The 16217-nt window shown below is 41.7% G+C and overlaps 1 protein-coding gene across 1 annotated transcript in view; it reads left to right on the forward strand.

Moving 5' to 3' along the window:
* CTHRC1 (collagen triple helix repeat containing 1) overlaps positions 1–16217 on the forward strand; it is a 403638-nt gene that overhangs the window by 248292 nt on the left and 139129 nt on the right. The gene's annotated exons all lie outside the window — the stretch shown is intronic.

Raw genomic sequence — 16217 nt, forward strand, 5'->3', positions numbered from 1 at the left:
CTTTACTGGAACCTTAAATTTGTATGCAGAGCTATTTAGACTTTTTTTTTTTTTAAACGAAGACCTTTTACATAAGTGATCCCTGTGAATCCTCCAAAAAGCCTTGTGAAGTAGGTAAGGAGAATGCTATTAGCACCAATTTACACTTATAGAAATATTTATAGTCTAGTCAACTAGTAAGTTTTGGTGTAGAGATTCAAGTGGGGGAAGACTGTCTGCAAATTCAGTTCTTTTCCTACCACCACATGGTGCCACCATGTCTAGAAGGTCTGGTGTAACCGGGAGATGAGGCCATTTAGAGGGGAATTATCATGGAGCCTTGGGCTGGGCTGAGCCCAAGTCTAAGAGGACAATTTGGGTGATTGGAGGGGGCTAGAGAGAGAGAATTGAAGAGGGCTGGTAGTGAAGGCAGTGACTGGAAAGGGCCAGTGAGTTCTCAGGGAGTTTGGGTCTGGTCCAGGCTCACTTATCCCTCCAGAGAGGGTGACCTTGACCTGGTGTGAGAGGTCAGGATACTGAGAGGGACTTTATAGTTCAGAGAACATAGAAATTGCACTCCTTGGAATAACTGCTTAGACCTAAAGGTAAGGGAAGCCAGGGACTGCCCATGCTGCTGCCAACGTCCTGAGCACAGCTTAGATGTACAGGTAACAGACAGTAGCCCCTCAGACTTTATTCATGGCCCACCTTCACAGTGCTTTCCACAACCCACCCCCACCTCCCAGGGTACCTGAACACACTCCCGTTTGCACTGCCTGTCTGAGTCCTGCTAACCTGCATCTGTTTTTGATCCTCACCAGCCAGACTTGCAGGCTGCCCCATGTGACACTGAAATGCCTCCCATTCACGTTTGCTGCTCTAAGCAGGGTTTACGATACTGGCAGCTCCTCTGCTGAAATCAGGTAACAGAGCTGCTGTTTTTAGCTGTCATGGTGTCAAAACTTAGGAATTTCACATAAATAACCAGCTCTGGCAGAGACTCCTACTTTAGAACTCCAGTATCCATCCTTCCCTTCTTCCTTAGTTTAGCACATGTCCACTTAGAACAAACATTACACTTTCCAGCCTCCCTTGCAGCTAGAAGTTGCTGCACAATTAAGTTCTAGACAATGAAATGAAATAAAAATGAGGCATAGAAGTTTCCAGGAAGTCAGGCTCGCTCTTTCCCCTTTTGCTTCCTGGTGTACAGAATGAGGAGGTAATGGCTGGAGCTACCTCAGTCCACTGGGCCATAAAGTAACTTCAAGAATGAAAACCATGCCAAGATGAGCAACAAGTTAGAAGGAGCATGAGTCCCTAATTCCTTTGAGCTTCATGAGTCTTTGACTACATACCTCAAACCTCTTTTTGTGGGGAAGTCGCTGTTTCAAATGATTACTCACATCCAAAACTAATTCCTTTTCTTTTCAAGTCTGAGAAATTGAACAAAACTATTATAATTTGTATGCATATACTTCCATCTTTCGAAAAATTGGAAGATCGCTCACCCTTGGGCCCTTGGCTGCTTGGCCACATCTGGCTGGAGTTGATGAGTCTGCATTGGCTATAGCTGGGGGGTCTCAGATTGTGATGGTCCCTACCACTTATTGTGGCTTACACACGGTAACCTCCCCATTTCTGTTACCTGCCAGAACCTAGAGACATTTGAGCTTGTAACTCCTGCTCCACTTTATGTTCCCAAGCATGTTGTCTTTACACTCTTTTCAGGAGTCATTAAGATACACAAGGTCATATTCTTCTGTTTCACCAGTCTGGGAAGTGGCTAATCTCAGGAGAATTTTCTGAGAAAATTATGAATATTATCTAATATTTAAAATCATGCATTCACTTAACTTATTTATTTAATCCAAATGTATTTACTGAGACTCTTCAATGTGCCAGAAGTTGGGATGTGGTGAGAGATACCACAGATATGGTCCCTACCCTCATGGAGATGGCAAAATAGTAGAGGAAACAGACAATAACAATGTAAAGAAATAAGTTATTACAGTAACTTAAGATGGGGATAAATGCTGAAAAGAATGTTAACAGGAGAATGAGCTGGACAGAAGCAGGAATGGAAGCAGGAGACCGTTTAGGAGGCTACAGCTATAACCCTGGGAAGAGATGTCAGTGCAAGGAATAGGGTAATGGTTGCAAAGATGGATGAAAATAGATGGATGCTGAGAACATTTTGGAAATAGAAACATTAGGACTTGCTGATGGACTGGGTGTAGAAAGTGAAGTCAAGGGAGAAATCAGGGTGATTCCTAAGTTTTTTGATTTGAGCAACAGGGTTCTTGGCAAGATAGGGGAAAACGGGGCGGGAAAAGTTTTTTTGGGGAGGCAGTGAAAATCAAAAAGAACCATTTTAGACCAATTAAGTATGAAATAACCAAAGGGAGGTGTCCAGCAGGGAACTGGATGTACGAGTCTAAAGTTCAAGGAATTGGTCAAGGGTGGAGCTGTGCATTTGGGGGTCATCAACACATGCAAGATATTTAATGGCACAGGAGTTAGTTCACCTGATGAGAAGCTAGTGAGGGAAGTCCAGGGCTGTGCCGAGAGACACTCCAACATTCAGAGAGTTGGTGGTGGAGGAAGAGTCAGTAAAGGGTACTGAGAAGTGCTGAGGCAGTTAGGAAGAAAACAGGGAGCTCATTTACTGAAGCCAACATTTAAAAAAAGGTTTCATGAAGGGAGAAATGGTCAGTCATGGTGAATGCTGCCAAAAGGTGAAATCACGTGAGAACAGAGATGTGACTCCAGCTAGCACCATGAAGGTGACTGGTGATCTTAACAAGAACAATTCCAGCAGAGAGTGGTCACAGAGCCAGACTACAGAGGTTGATGACTGGAGGGGTGGTGAGGAAGTGGAGAGAATGAAAAAAAACAAACTGTCTTTTGAGAAATGTTGCTATGAAACAAAGCAAAAAGAGGCCAGCAATTGGAGAAAGGGACAGGTCAAGGAGAAGTCATAAAAAGTGTGACATAGTAGAGTATATTTCTCAACAATTGCAAGGATTCCTTAGGGTGAGGTTGAAGCTGGAAGGGTCGGGGCATTATCCATGGAGTAAAAAAGTCCTTGAGGAAGTGAGAAGAGAACAGATCCAGGGCGCAGGTAACCACATTGAAATTTAAAACCTCTGTATGATAAACATCCACATAAAGATGAATGATAGTCTATTAGAAGATATCTACAGCCCATGTATCACAGAGTTAGTATAGTCATATACATTTAAACAAATGAGAATTTCATAAGCAAAAGACAAATGACCAAGAGAAAATAACATGAACAGGCAGGAGGAAAGTTGAATGGCCAATAAAAATATAAAAAGATCCTCAGTGTCATCAGTAATTAGGCATATGTGGGTTTAAAAAAAAAAAGATGCCACTTTTTTACCTGATTAGCAAAGTTTTTAAAATGTGATAATATCAGTGTTGGGAAGGGTGTGGGAAAGAAGTAATGTCACACACTGCTGGTTGAAATGGAATTAGTGATACTATGTTGGATGGTGTAGGGCAGACAAAGCTTTACCTCTACCTTCATAGGAATCCCAGCAGGGCCTGAGAATTAGATTGGCATAAAACAGACTAGCAGGAGAGGAACATACAGATTTATTTAATTTTAAGTTTTATGTGACTTGAGAGACTTTATAAAGAAATGACTGCCCAAGGAAGTTGCAAAATCTCAATGCTTTCCTACTATGTTGCACAAAGTGAGGCAATTGTGAAAAAGTAATTAAAATATACAGGAAAGCTAAAGAAAGATAAGAGTTGTTTTAACAAAATTCGATTGTTTACAGAGAATTTTCTCTGTCTCTGTTGATAAAGATATTTCTTTCCTCCTGATACAAAGCAGGCATCTTTTACGTGGGAGTTTTATGTGCTTTCAGGAAAAAAAGAAGACAGAAAGTTCTGCTTGAAGAACTGAGCACTTGGCTCATACCTGTAATCCCAGCACTTTGGGAGGCTGAGGCGGGAGGATCACTTGAGGCCAGGAATTTTAGATCAGCTTGGGCAACACAACAAGACCCCATCTCTACAAAAAGGAAGAAGAAAGAAAGAAAGAGAGAAAGAGAGAGAGAGAAAGAAAGAAGGAAAGAAAGAAAAAGAAAGAAAGAAAGAAGAAAGAAAGAAAGAAAGAAAGAAAGAAAGAAAGAAAGAAAGAAAGAAAGAAAGAAAGAAAGAAAGAAAGAAAGAAAGAAAAGAAAGAAAGAAAGAAAGAAAGAAAGAAGGGAGGGAGGAAGGGAGGGAAGGAAGGAAGGAAGAGAGAGAGAGAAAGAAAGAGAGAGAGAGAGAGAAAGAAAGAAAGAAAGAAAGAAAGAAAGAAAGAAAGAAAGAAAGAAAGAAAGAAAGAAAAAGAAAGTTAGCCAGGCATGGTGGTGTGCATCCACAGTCCCAGCTCCTCAGGAGGCTGAGGCAGGTGGATCACTTGAGCCCAGGAGATCAAGGCTGCAGTGAGCCAAGGTCATGCCACTGCACTTCAGCCTGGGTGACAGAGTGAGACTTTGTCTCAAAAAAAAAAAAAAAAAAGTTTTGTTTGCACCCGCTTTTTAAAAGTGCTTTTAGCTCAAAATAACCCTTATACCAAAATGGCATATTCTGGAGAGGCATATTCTGTCACTCTTCAATGTCAATTTAGCCAACTTATTCAAATTTAAAATGTGTATATTATTTGGAAAAACAATCCCATTTTTAAATATATACCTGTAAAGGGCTGAACTGTGTCCCCCCCAAATTCAAATTCATATTTGAAATCCTAACCCCCAATACCTGAGAATATGACTGACTGTATTTTTATATAGTGTCTTTCAGGAGGTTAAGTAGGGTAAAATAAGGTCATGTAGATGGGCCATAATTCAATATGACTGGTGTTCTTACAAGATTGGGAGATTAGGACAGGCACACACAGAGGAAAGACCCTATGAATTCAAAAGAGAAAATGGTCACCTACAAACCAAGGAGAGAGGCTTCAGAAGAAACCAGCCTTGCCTCAGACTTCTAGCCTCTAGGACTATGAGAAAATAAATTTTTGTTTTATAAGCCCACTGGTCTGAAATATTTTGTTATGGCAACCCTAGCGATCTAATACAATACCCTAGAAAAATATCTGCACATTTTTATGAGACACGTATTTGTGGGACAGGACTCAGACTTGTGGAACTTGATTCAAAGGAATCAGAATGGCAGAGGACAAAAGAGCACAGGACTACAGCAGACAACACTGGCTCTACCTTTCCTTCAACCCCTTTACTGCACCCATGTTGACTTCCAACTGTGGCACCTGCTCTCTGTGGCCTGAAGTCTTTATCCCACCACTCCCATGGCAGGAGTTGCTAGGACTTTGGCGCTGTTGATGCTTATTCATTCCTATCCCCATCCCAGCACCTGTCAATCAGTCAATGACTGCTGAGAGCTCCCTCAAGCTTGGGTGGGGTAATGCTGAGATAGGTATTTTGTACAAGCTCCTAGAGTTTTCCCAGCTGTATTAAGTTCCAGTTACTCAGCAGGTAGCTGGTTTAATAACACATTCCTTTACTGGATGCTTCCTTGATCAATCTCCAGGGTAGAGTCATTGTAGTTGCAGGCTTCTATATAAACAGCATCCTCTCTCTTGTGTTTCTTTTTTATTATCATTGTCAAATATCATCTTTTCCACAACTTGGTTTCCACCAGTAGATAGTCCTCCACTTCCTCCCTAGCATGAGACATACATCCCACTGCCACTGGTCTATAAACATTCTGTTTATGTATATTGTACCACAATAAAAGATGTTAAGAACAATAAGTAAGTAAATAAATGTTCTGTTTTGCTTCAGAGGGAATCTCTGATTTATCCTAGATATAAGAAGTAACTTGGAAAAGAGCCCCAAGAGATACCTTAACAGAAGTCACAAACTACATGCTTTCAGGGGACAGGCACGTGATATAAATGGATGCTATAAGGCATTGTGAGTAGTGGGAGCTGGGATGAGAAGGAAAATGCATGCAAACTTAAGAGCTCCACACAGTGAGCCTGTCACTCTCCCTGATGAAGAAAGACATTTGCAATAGCTGACTCAACTAAAAACTGTTAAGATGGCACTTCAAGAAATATGGTGCCCAGCACAGATTTACTGACTAATTGAGATCTCATAATCAGTAGTTGCTTGGGATGCCAGAAAAGTCTTCCATTGTCAGTGAGCCCTCTGCTCCATAACTCCACTTCATCACTTTGCATTTGCTTCTCAGGCCTCTACCATCTCACTTCTGATTCCACCACTCCAACTGAAACTACACTCTAGGATCACGAATACTCTAATTGCCAAAGTCAATGACACCATCTAAGTTCTCATCCTACTGGACCTCTCTGCATCTGTTAAAATAAATTTCGTTTTTAAAGCCCACTGGTCTGTGGTATTTTGTCATGGCAGCCCTAGGATGGCTTTCCTCAAAGTTTTGTCAACTTTTAATGCTACCCTGCTTTTGGGCACCCCTGTCTTTCAGATTCTACTCTTTGTCAGTCTCCTTTGCTGATTCCTCTTCCTCTGCTTGTCCCTTAGTTTCTGGTATTCCTCAAGGTTCCTTTTTCAACCTTTCCTCTGCAGACTCTACCCAATTTTCTTAACAAGTTCATCTGATCCCATGGCCTCAACAATTTAGATGCTATTTCCACTCTATCCCAAGCTCCTATGCCATATTTCCAAATGACCACTGCACACCTCCACTTGATGGCCTGTGTGGCAGGGATTTTGTGCCTATTCTGTAAAACCCATTCTCTTCCTTCCTAGGAACCCAGCTTGGCTATATTTCCCAAGTTCCCTTGCAGTGAGCTCCCAAATTATTTCAACAATATTTCATTCTTCTTAAATTACTTCAAAATGTACCACAATTTGAATTTTTATGGTCTCTCATGGGAAACCATAAAAGCCAGCGGCAGAAAAAATTTATGCTTAATTCTCTTGGGAATGTGGATATGATGTGATTAGACAATGGCTCACCCAGGTTTTTTTGTTGTTGTTTTTTTTGGTTTTTTTTTTTGTTTTTTTTCTTTAGTTTAGCATAGAGCTAAGGCTAGGAGTACTTAAGCCAGAGGGAGCTTTGCAATTTCAGTTTCTTAGATGGGTGTTCTACAGGTAGAGCTCCACCTTAAAAGGAAAAGGGGTAAGTGATAGTGCCCTTTTGAGCCAAATAGCCTTTTTCATAACATTGTCATGTGCTTGGAAGATAGCTGAAAATTTGTTTGCCTTTTAAATTTGATTCCATTATCCAGACACTCTCTCCCTCTGTTCTAATAGATATATCAGCTACGGGATGGCCTGTGAAGCACGGTGTGGCAGCCAGCCTTCACAGGCTTTGGGTACAGAAGACCAATCCTAACTGGACGTCTCACGGCTGTGTGCCTTGGGGCAAATTGTGGAGCCTCTCAGGGCTCACCTCCATCAATGAAAATAACAGCATCTTTTTGAGGGTGTATTGTGAAGATAAAGGGAGATAATAAATGTGGATAACATGGCATCTGCCACATGATTATAATTATCGCCATGCGTCAGATACTGTACTGGATGCTTCGCACATATCTCATCAATCATACAGTCCTGCCAGGTGAGCCTTATCAGCCCCCGCTTCACAGACGAGGAAATGGAGACTTACAGGCCCAAGGCCAACCAGGCACAGTGGCTCACGCCTGTAATCCCAGCACTTTGGGAGGCCCAGGAGGGCAGATCTCCTGATGTCAGGAGTTCAAGACCAGCCTGGACAACATGGTGAAACCCCCGTCGCTACTAAAAATACAAAAATTAGCCAGGCATGGTGGCACAGGCCTGTAATCTCAGCTACTTGGGAGGCTGAGGCACAAGAATCACTTGAACCCGGGAAGCGGAAGTTGTGGTGAGCCAAGATGGCACAACTGCACTCCAGCCAGGGCAACAGAGCAAGATCCTGTCTTAAAAAATAAAAACAAACAAAACCAAAAAAACCACAGCTAGTAAATGACAGAGTTGGGATTTACACCCATGTCTGCCTGTCTATAAAAACCCATGTTCTGTCCACTAAACCATGAGTAAGTGCTCAATAAAAGTTCATTCACTTTCTGTCACTATGCAAGTAACTTCACAGCCCTTTGTAGAGCATCATATCTTGGCACTTCCAAGTTGTCAGTGCCACTCTAGGATCAATTATAGCACCCTAGATACAAATCTGCAAAATTCAGCTTTGTTTCTTTCTTTTCTTAACAGCAATAAAGCAGTAGCAGTCTTTCCAGTTGTGCCACAATATTAAAAATCATTTGAAGATAATACTAATAAATTCATTTTTTTTCTAAAACACATTACAAATCTAAGCATTATCTAGGTACCACCGTAATCACTTTTTCCTCTTCCTTAATAGGAAAGTGAAGGCCTGAGCTAGCTGGGTCCCCAAAGAGAAAGGAAATGCAAATATAGGGGGTATACAATGTCTTGTACTCATTGGCCTCTTGACTATTCCTTGTGGAAAGCAACAAATATAATTATTTTCTAGTTTTAAAAAATAACAGGTGGAGGCTGGGTGCGGTGGCTCATACCTGTAATCCTAGCACTTTGGGAGCCGAGGTGGGTGGATCACCTGAGGTCAGGAGTTCAAGACCAGCCTGACCAATATGGTAAAACCCTATCTCTATTAAAAATATAAAAATTAGCCAGGTGTGGTGGTGTGTACTTGTAGTCTCAGGTGGCTGAGACAGGAGAATTGCTTGAATCTGGGTGGCAGAGGTTGCAGTGAGCTGAGATCACATCACTGCATTCTATCCTGGACAAGAGAGCTAGACTCCGCCTCAAAAAATAATAATACAATTTAAAAAATAACAAGTGGAAAGAATTACGATTGTATAGAACACTGATTGGCAATACGGCTGCACACTGGAATCACCTAAGGAGATTTAAAAACTATTGCTGCCTGGGCCCCACCCCCTAGAGATTCTGGCTTAACTGGTCTGGGGTACAACCTAGAATCAAGATGTTTAAAAATTCCCCAGATGGTCCTGACGTACAGCCATGGTTGAGAATCACTGGCTCAGCAGATCACAGATGGAACTCATGTCTCAAAAACTCCATGAGGCAGCCTTAAGTCAGACTTCCTGGATTGAATGCCAGCTTCACCACCTACTAGGTTTGTAACCTTGGCAAGTCATTTCAGTTCCCCATGTTCCCTTCTGCCCATTTAGAAAATGGGACTCAAAATATCTCATGATATTGGGAGGATTTAGTAAGGATATATTGAAAAAGCACTTAGCACACTGTCTAGCACAGGAAGGTAAACACAAGGTTAATATTGTTGAACTGTGATTCAGCCCTGAAATTTTCAGGACATGAGCAAGCCTAGCATAGAAAATTCAGCTGTCAAGGGTAAATGTCCCAGAAGGCTGGCCCTTTATTTAAGTACTTTGTTCCCATCCACCACAAAATGAACCTTTTTTCAAAATAAGCACCTTCTTATCTAACACAAAATGGAACTTAGACATCCCTGGGGTGAGGAAAGTAATATCTTCAAGAAACCATCCTGAGGAGCATGTACTTGTTGGTTCTGGGAAGAAGCACTGACTCCAGATAATGTGGAGGAAGGCATCTCTTTAGCTGGTTTGGGCTCTAGGAACTTTATGATGTTCCTTTAAACTTGACATCTTTCATTTGCAGACTCTTTGGCAGGTAGTTTTCCCCAAACTGGTAACTGGCAAGTGAGACATGATTTCGGATGTAAAGATGTGATTTGTTAGGAGTTATAGGGCAGTGAATTTGGGGCTTTCACATCTTTCCTTTGTACAGATAAACACCTAGAAGTTAGCATCAAATATGCTATGTTGTTCTCCAGGCAGACAGAATACTCATACCCAGCAGTGTAACAAGGTCAGCAACACTCCCTGTAGATCCATGAAAGACCCAAGTAAATATGTATATTCCAATACATCAATTGAGTGGGCAAAGAAAGTTAAATTAAATCCCTTTAAAGAAGAGATGCTTCTAAAACAGTTTTTTATTTGAGATATTCGAAAGAGGAAGAATAGGAGTTAGAGTTTTTATTTTTATTTATTTAATTTTTATTTGCCTTTATTTATTTATTTTTGAGACGGAATTCTGCTCTTGTTGCCCAGGCTGGAGTGCAATGGTGTGATCTCGGCTCACCACAACCTCCGCCTCCTGGGTTCAAGTGATTCTCCTGCCTCAGCCTCCTGAGTAGCTGGGATTACAGGCATGCGCCACCATGCCTGGATAATTTTGTAGTTTTAGTAGAGATGGGCTTTCTCCATGTTGGCCAGGCTGGTCTTGAATGCCCAACCTCAGGTGATCCACCTGCCTCGGCCTCCCAAAGTGCTGGGATTACAGGCATGAGCCACCGTGCCTGGCCGAGTTTTTATTTTTAAAGGATCCCTCTGGCTACTGTTAGCAGAAGTAGATGGATTTGGGATACATTTTAGAGGTTGAACTGACAGAATTTGCTGTTTTGGCCTGGAATTGGTACAGAGAGCAGATGAGAAAATCAAAGAGGATTCCTAGATATTTGGTTGATGTCATTTTACGGGAAATAGAAGGTATGGGGAAGAATAGGTTTGGGAAAGAAAATCAAGAGTCCTCTTTGGGCCTGGGCACAGTGGTTCATGCCTATAATCCCAACATTTTGGGGCCGAGGCAGATGGCTCGAGACCAGCCTGGGCAACATGGTGAAACCCTGTCTCTACAAAAAACGGAAAAGGAAAAATTAGCTGGGTGTGGTGGCATGAACCTATAGTCCCAGCTCCTTGAGAGGCTGAGGCAGGAGGATCACCTGAGCCCAGGAATTTGAGGCTGCAGTGAGCCATGATCGTGCCACTGCACTCCAACCTAGGTGATAGAGTGAGACCCTATCTCAAAAAACAAACAAAAAGAGTTCTGTTTGGTCATGAAAGTGTTTAATGTTTATTAGACATTTGGGTGGAGATGTCGAGTAGGCCATTGGAAATTCAAGTCTGTAGCTTAGGGATGAGAGCAGGTGGTCTCTCAGCAGTCATCGGCAATACATGATTCGTGGGACTGCAGGAGCTCATCTCAGGAGAGAATATAAAGAAGCCCTTTCCCCTCATTCTATAGATGAAGGAACTATGCTTAGAATGTATCTGTTTTCATAGTGAATCAGCAGTAGAATCAGGATTAGAATCCAAACCTAATCCCACTGAGGGATTCCAGGGTGCAGCACTTGCAGTGCTAAAACCATGGAAGTTCCAGGCAGCCAAGGAGGGTTGATCACCCTATTCCTAGGCCAGTGATTATATCATCTAACCATTTTCTCCTTTGGTGACCTGGAAGTGATTGATTGCTGTGACTGCTTTGTTTACTCTTGTTTTCAAGGGAAGATTTTCATTCTTTTCTATGTCAATGAAATATTATGTTCATTTGAAATAAGACTTAGCTTTCCCCGAGAGGAAATTACAAAGTGGTAATTACCATGTTTTCTTGCTCCTCCTGGAATAATCAGAACAAGAAAGACAATATTTTTGATGGTGGCACGTGATTAACTCTCAAGACAAAGCTGAAATCTCAGCTGGAGGGAGAGGGGCAGGAGACAATAAAGTGCCTCAAACTGAGCTCAGCATCTCCCTGAATTCAGCCACTCCTCCTGACTCTTCTGCTTACATTGCTATCACATCTTTTCTCTCCTCTTTATCTCTCCCTTCCTGATACCACTCCAGTTTCCTAGCTCTATAAATTTGTCCTCATCAACATGCCTTGCATCTGACACTCAATGACCCACTATACACAAAATTGCTCAAAACAGAAACTCTGGAGTCACCCTTGACCCTCCTTTCTCCCTCTCTGATGGAATCTTTTCTCCCACACTTCCCAAATACCTCTTATATCTGTCTTTTCCTCTCATGTCTCACAACCACCACCTTAGCACAGGCCACCAAACCCCTAGATTTCTGTAGAAGTCTACTGCATTATTTATCTCCCACTTTGCCTCTAATCCAGGCTCCACACTGATGACAAAATTATCTTTTTAAAATGCAAATCTGATTATAGCACTTGCTGCCTTCATCATTTATGCTTTTTAAATTTTAAATTTTTTATTGATATATAACAGTTGTACATATTTTGGGAATGCTGGTGCTTTTTTGATTGCTGTCTACAATGTGTAATGATCAAATCAGGGTCATTGGAATATCCATCACCTTAAACATTGATCTTTTCTTTGTGTTGGGAACATTGCAATTCTTCTCTTCCAGCTATTCTGAAATACACAATAAATTATTGTTAACTATAATATCCCTACTGTACTATCAAATACTAGGACTTATGCCTTTTATCTAACTGTATCTTTGTACCCCTTAAGATTTAGACTTTACTAAGACTGGCTTCCTCCATATTTACTTCAAAATCTGGCTCCTTCCATCACTTCCAGTCAGTTTCTATATTCAGATCAGATCTTTTTGGATCCTCTCATTGGGAAGATGGGAGATCATCTTATGTTTGAGGTTGCTTTGCTTGTGGCAGTGATTCAGTGCCTGAATGTAAAGGAAACATATCTCCTTCCTCTCAGCTGAGATTCCTACCTTCAGTCACCCTCGCTGCAGTTCAGCCTATCCTGCTGCACAGCGAGAGGAGTGGCTGTGGTGTGCTGGGAGTATTGATCTTGGAGTCAAGGGACCCCAGTGGAATTCTAGCTCTGTCACTTTCAATCCGTCTGACTTTGGGCAAGTCATTTAACTTGTCTGAACTTCATTTGCCTAATCTGTAAAATGAAGGCACTCCATAAACATTAATTAAAACTGAAGCTTCCTTGCTCTAAATTTTTAGTAACTCTCATTGCCGGACTTACCCAATTTCTCAGTCTGGCTGGTTTTCAAAACCCTCCCTCTGTCTGCAGCTTTAACCAACTTACACATACTTTGTGCTATACACCAGTCTACTTGCAGCCCTCTGGACACCCATCACACTGTGCCTTAGACACAAATGTCCACTGGAGCATCCCTGTCGTCACTGTTGTCACACTCATTCACCTTCTGAGGTTCAGTTCCATTGCTACCTCATTCTGCAATGAAACTTTTCTTAATCCCTCAACCAAATGTAATCTCTCCCTCTGCTAAATACCCCATCTTTCTATGTATAGTTTATGGTACCAATCTATTCATGTTGTAGAAGTTCTTGTGCTTGTCTAGTAAGTGATTAGGATCTTCCACTTTATTGTAAGGACCTTATAAGCATCATAAGACACATTATGTTGAGCATTCTATGTCCTCAACAATTATTTATTAAATTTAAAGTACTTATGGGACAAGGGCATTAGCAAAATCCATCATCTAAATGCCTAATTAGGAATCTATTAATTCATTTGTGCACTTATCAAGCATTCACTGAGGTTTTTGAAGTCCTGGAGATTTACAGAGAATTTTAGACAGAGTTCCAACCTTGAATGATCTCATAACATAATCAGACAGCTAAAATATAATGTGATAAATACATAACAAGAAATCAGCAGATAAATAAACATGATTACAAGTACTTTATTTTATTGATTATAGTGAAATGCCTCAAGAGATTCCATTTTAGTCTTTGTAAAGTCCCACAGTTTAGATACACAACCCCATCCATGTCTGCTTAGGCAGAAGGAGCAGGGAATTATTATTTGTTTAATGCCTATTAGGTGCTGTTTTAGTTCTTGTACTGCTATAAAGAAATACCTGAGGCTGGACAATTTATAAAGAAAAGAGGTTTAATTGGCTCATAGTTCCACAGGCTGTACAGGAAGCATGGCAGGGGAGGCCTCAGGAAACTTACAAACATGGCAGAAGGTGAAGAGGAAGCAGGCACATTGTACACGGCTGGAGCAGCATGAAAAGTGGGGTGGGGAGGTGCCACACAATTTTAAACAACCAGATCTCACGAGAACTCTATCATGAGAACAGCTCTAGGGAGATGGTGATAAACCATTAGAAATCACCCCCATGATTCAGTCACCTCCTACCAGGTCCCACCTCCAACATTACGGATGACATTTCAACGTGAGATTTGGGTGGGGATACAGACCCAAACCATATCCGGTGCCAAGCAATATATACACATTATTTCATTGTCAGAGGTATTGTGGGATATTGTTATAATCCGCACTTTATAGCTGAGGAAACTTAAGAATTTTGTGTAAGGCCTTACAATTAGAAGTTGTGAGTCAGTTTTTCAACCCAAGACTCTTCGATCTCAACGGGCCTGTGATATCAACTTTTTAGACGACAACCAGACAGCAACCTGAGGGCCTGCGGGTAGTCTGTCCCAGGAACTTGAGCTACTGACTTGGAACTGCAGGAATTTGCTTCTTGGCCAGAAGACTTAGATATCAAAGGGACCAGGGATATTTGGCCAGGTTAAGGTAAGATTTAGAGGAGTCATTCAACCAGGAAATATGGTAAGATAATCCAGGTGACAACTCAGGAAAGAATTGCCACTTTGAAGCCGGAACACAAAACCCTCTCCCTGAAGTTCTATCTTTGAAAATTTCACCTCTTTTGAAGCAGCCTCCAAGGGAAAGGAGCCAAGGGCTGCTCCTGTTCTAAGTTTTATTTGCTAACCTCAGCTTCCACTCAGTCACCTCATTAGAACAATGGAATGCAGTGAAACTGTAAGCACAGAATGATGAAGGTGGGAGTGCCATTAGGAGGAACAGCATGCTGTGATTTCCAGGAATGTAGAAAGAGAAGCTAACATTCTCAAGACTTTGTGGAAAGATTAAGGAAACAACTTTCTAGGAGGAAAAAAATGCAATAATTCCTCTAACAGATGTGTTTGCCACAAAACAGATAGAAACAAATTGTTTAATGTGAAAATGCTTTCAAATATGTGTACAAAAAAAGTGAGGTGGTAAAGAACAGACTTTGTTATTTTTCTGTCTTTACTCAAAGATCTCTAAGTTCCACTAAAATTATGTTTTCCATTGCAGAGGGCAGAGCTATGGCCAGATAGGGCTCCTTCTGCATTCAAATCGAAAAGTGGTGAGAACCGTGCTTATTTCTACAGATGGTGCTAACGTAAGTCCATAGACTTAGGTGTTCAAGAAATGCAAAAATCTGTTCGAGTTCTGTAACTCAAAATCTACCATAGTCTTCATTCTTCCAGGTGAAAGAAACTTAATCTCAGCCTATTTAGGGTTTCCTCTTTTCCTAAGAGCTATATCTTTGTACTAGGAATACCAAAAGGCTGGGACAGGGGTGCACACGAGAGACAGTATTCAGACATCCGTCCCTATCCATCCACACTGCCATCCACTGAGGTGGACTTTGGTCTGCATGATGACTCATTCCAGTCTGCAAGGTCCTTTCCTACCCAGTGGTTTTCTTACACTCTTGTGGGCGCACAGGAAACATTTTGTGGCTTCCAAGCCACACTGGATTCAGGAAAGCAACCCCATGCTTCTAAGACCCTATCTGCTTCCCTGCAGTTTGGGGACCGGTGAAGTTATTCCACTGCCCTGTGCTATGCAGGGCTGCGATAGCGTCTGCTGTTCAGGCCTGTTAGCCAGGACCAACCACACTGCCCCTTCTCCATGGATATTTTCCCTCCCTTCTGGGGACTCACTTGGGAAAGCACCTCTAGTACCCCCACTGTCTTACCTCAATCCTCCAAATCTATCTTGAGATTCTCTTGCCCTCCTCTCTCTCTCAGGACCACACCTTTAAAACTCCAAAACCAGGTGGCTACTCTGTGACTGGAAGGAGAGAGGGAGGTCACGGGGTAGCAGAAAGTATGAGGGGGAAGGACCAATTGGTCTTGCCTCAAAATGGCACTCACAGTTTTCTGTTTTGTTGTTGAGTCTAAATGATCCTCTCTTCCCAAAACAAACAAACAAAAAACATGTTTTTTAAAATTTAAAGACATATTTCAAACTGTTTTTAGCCCAATTCATTTAGCTTTCATGATCTCTCCTATTTCTGACAGTTACAAATGCAAATGTTCTTTTTGGGAAATCAAATGTTACTTTGAGTCCCTGGGATGTTTATGCAGAGCTATTAGAGAGGGAGGGAATTTATGACATGGGAACACACAAACTTAGCCAGGGGTAGGGGGGCACATTTTCCTCACACTCTAAGACAGGGCTAATAGCTATAATTTCACCTGCATTCCTGGATATCAGCCCTTTCTCGCCCCAGGCTCTGGCATGATGCCTCTGAAGATAAGGGAAGAAAGCAGCCACTCTAATCTGATAACAGACCTGGCTACACAAGAAAGCAACATAGGTCATCCTAGTTAAGTGATTTGAGG

This window comes from Macaca mulatta, chromosome 8 (assembly GCF_049350105.2).
Source record: "Macaca mulatta isolate MMU2019108-1 chromosome 8, T2T-MMU8v2.0, whole genome shotgun sequence".
NCBI lineage: Eukaryota > Metazoa > Chordata > Mammalia > Primates > Cercopithecidae > Macaca > Macaca mulatta.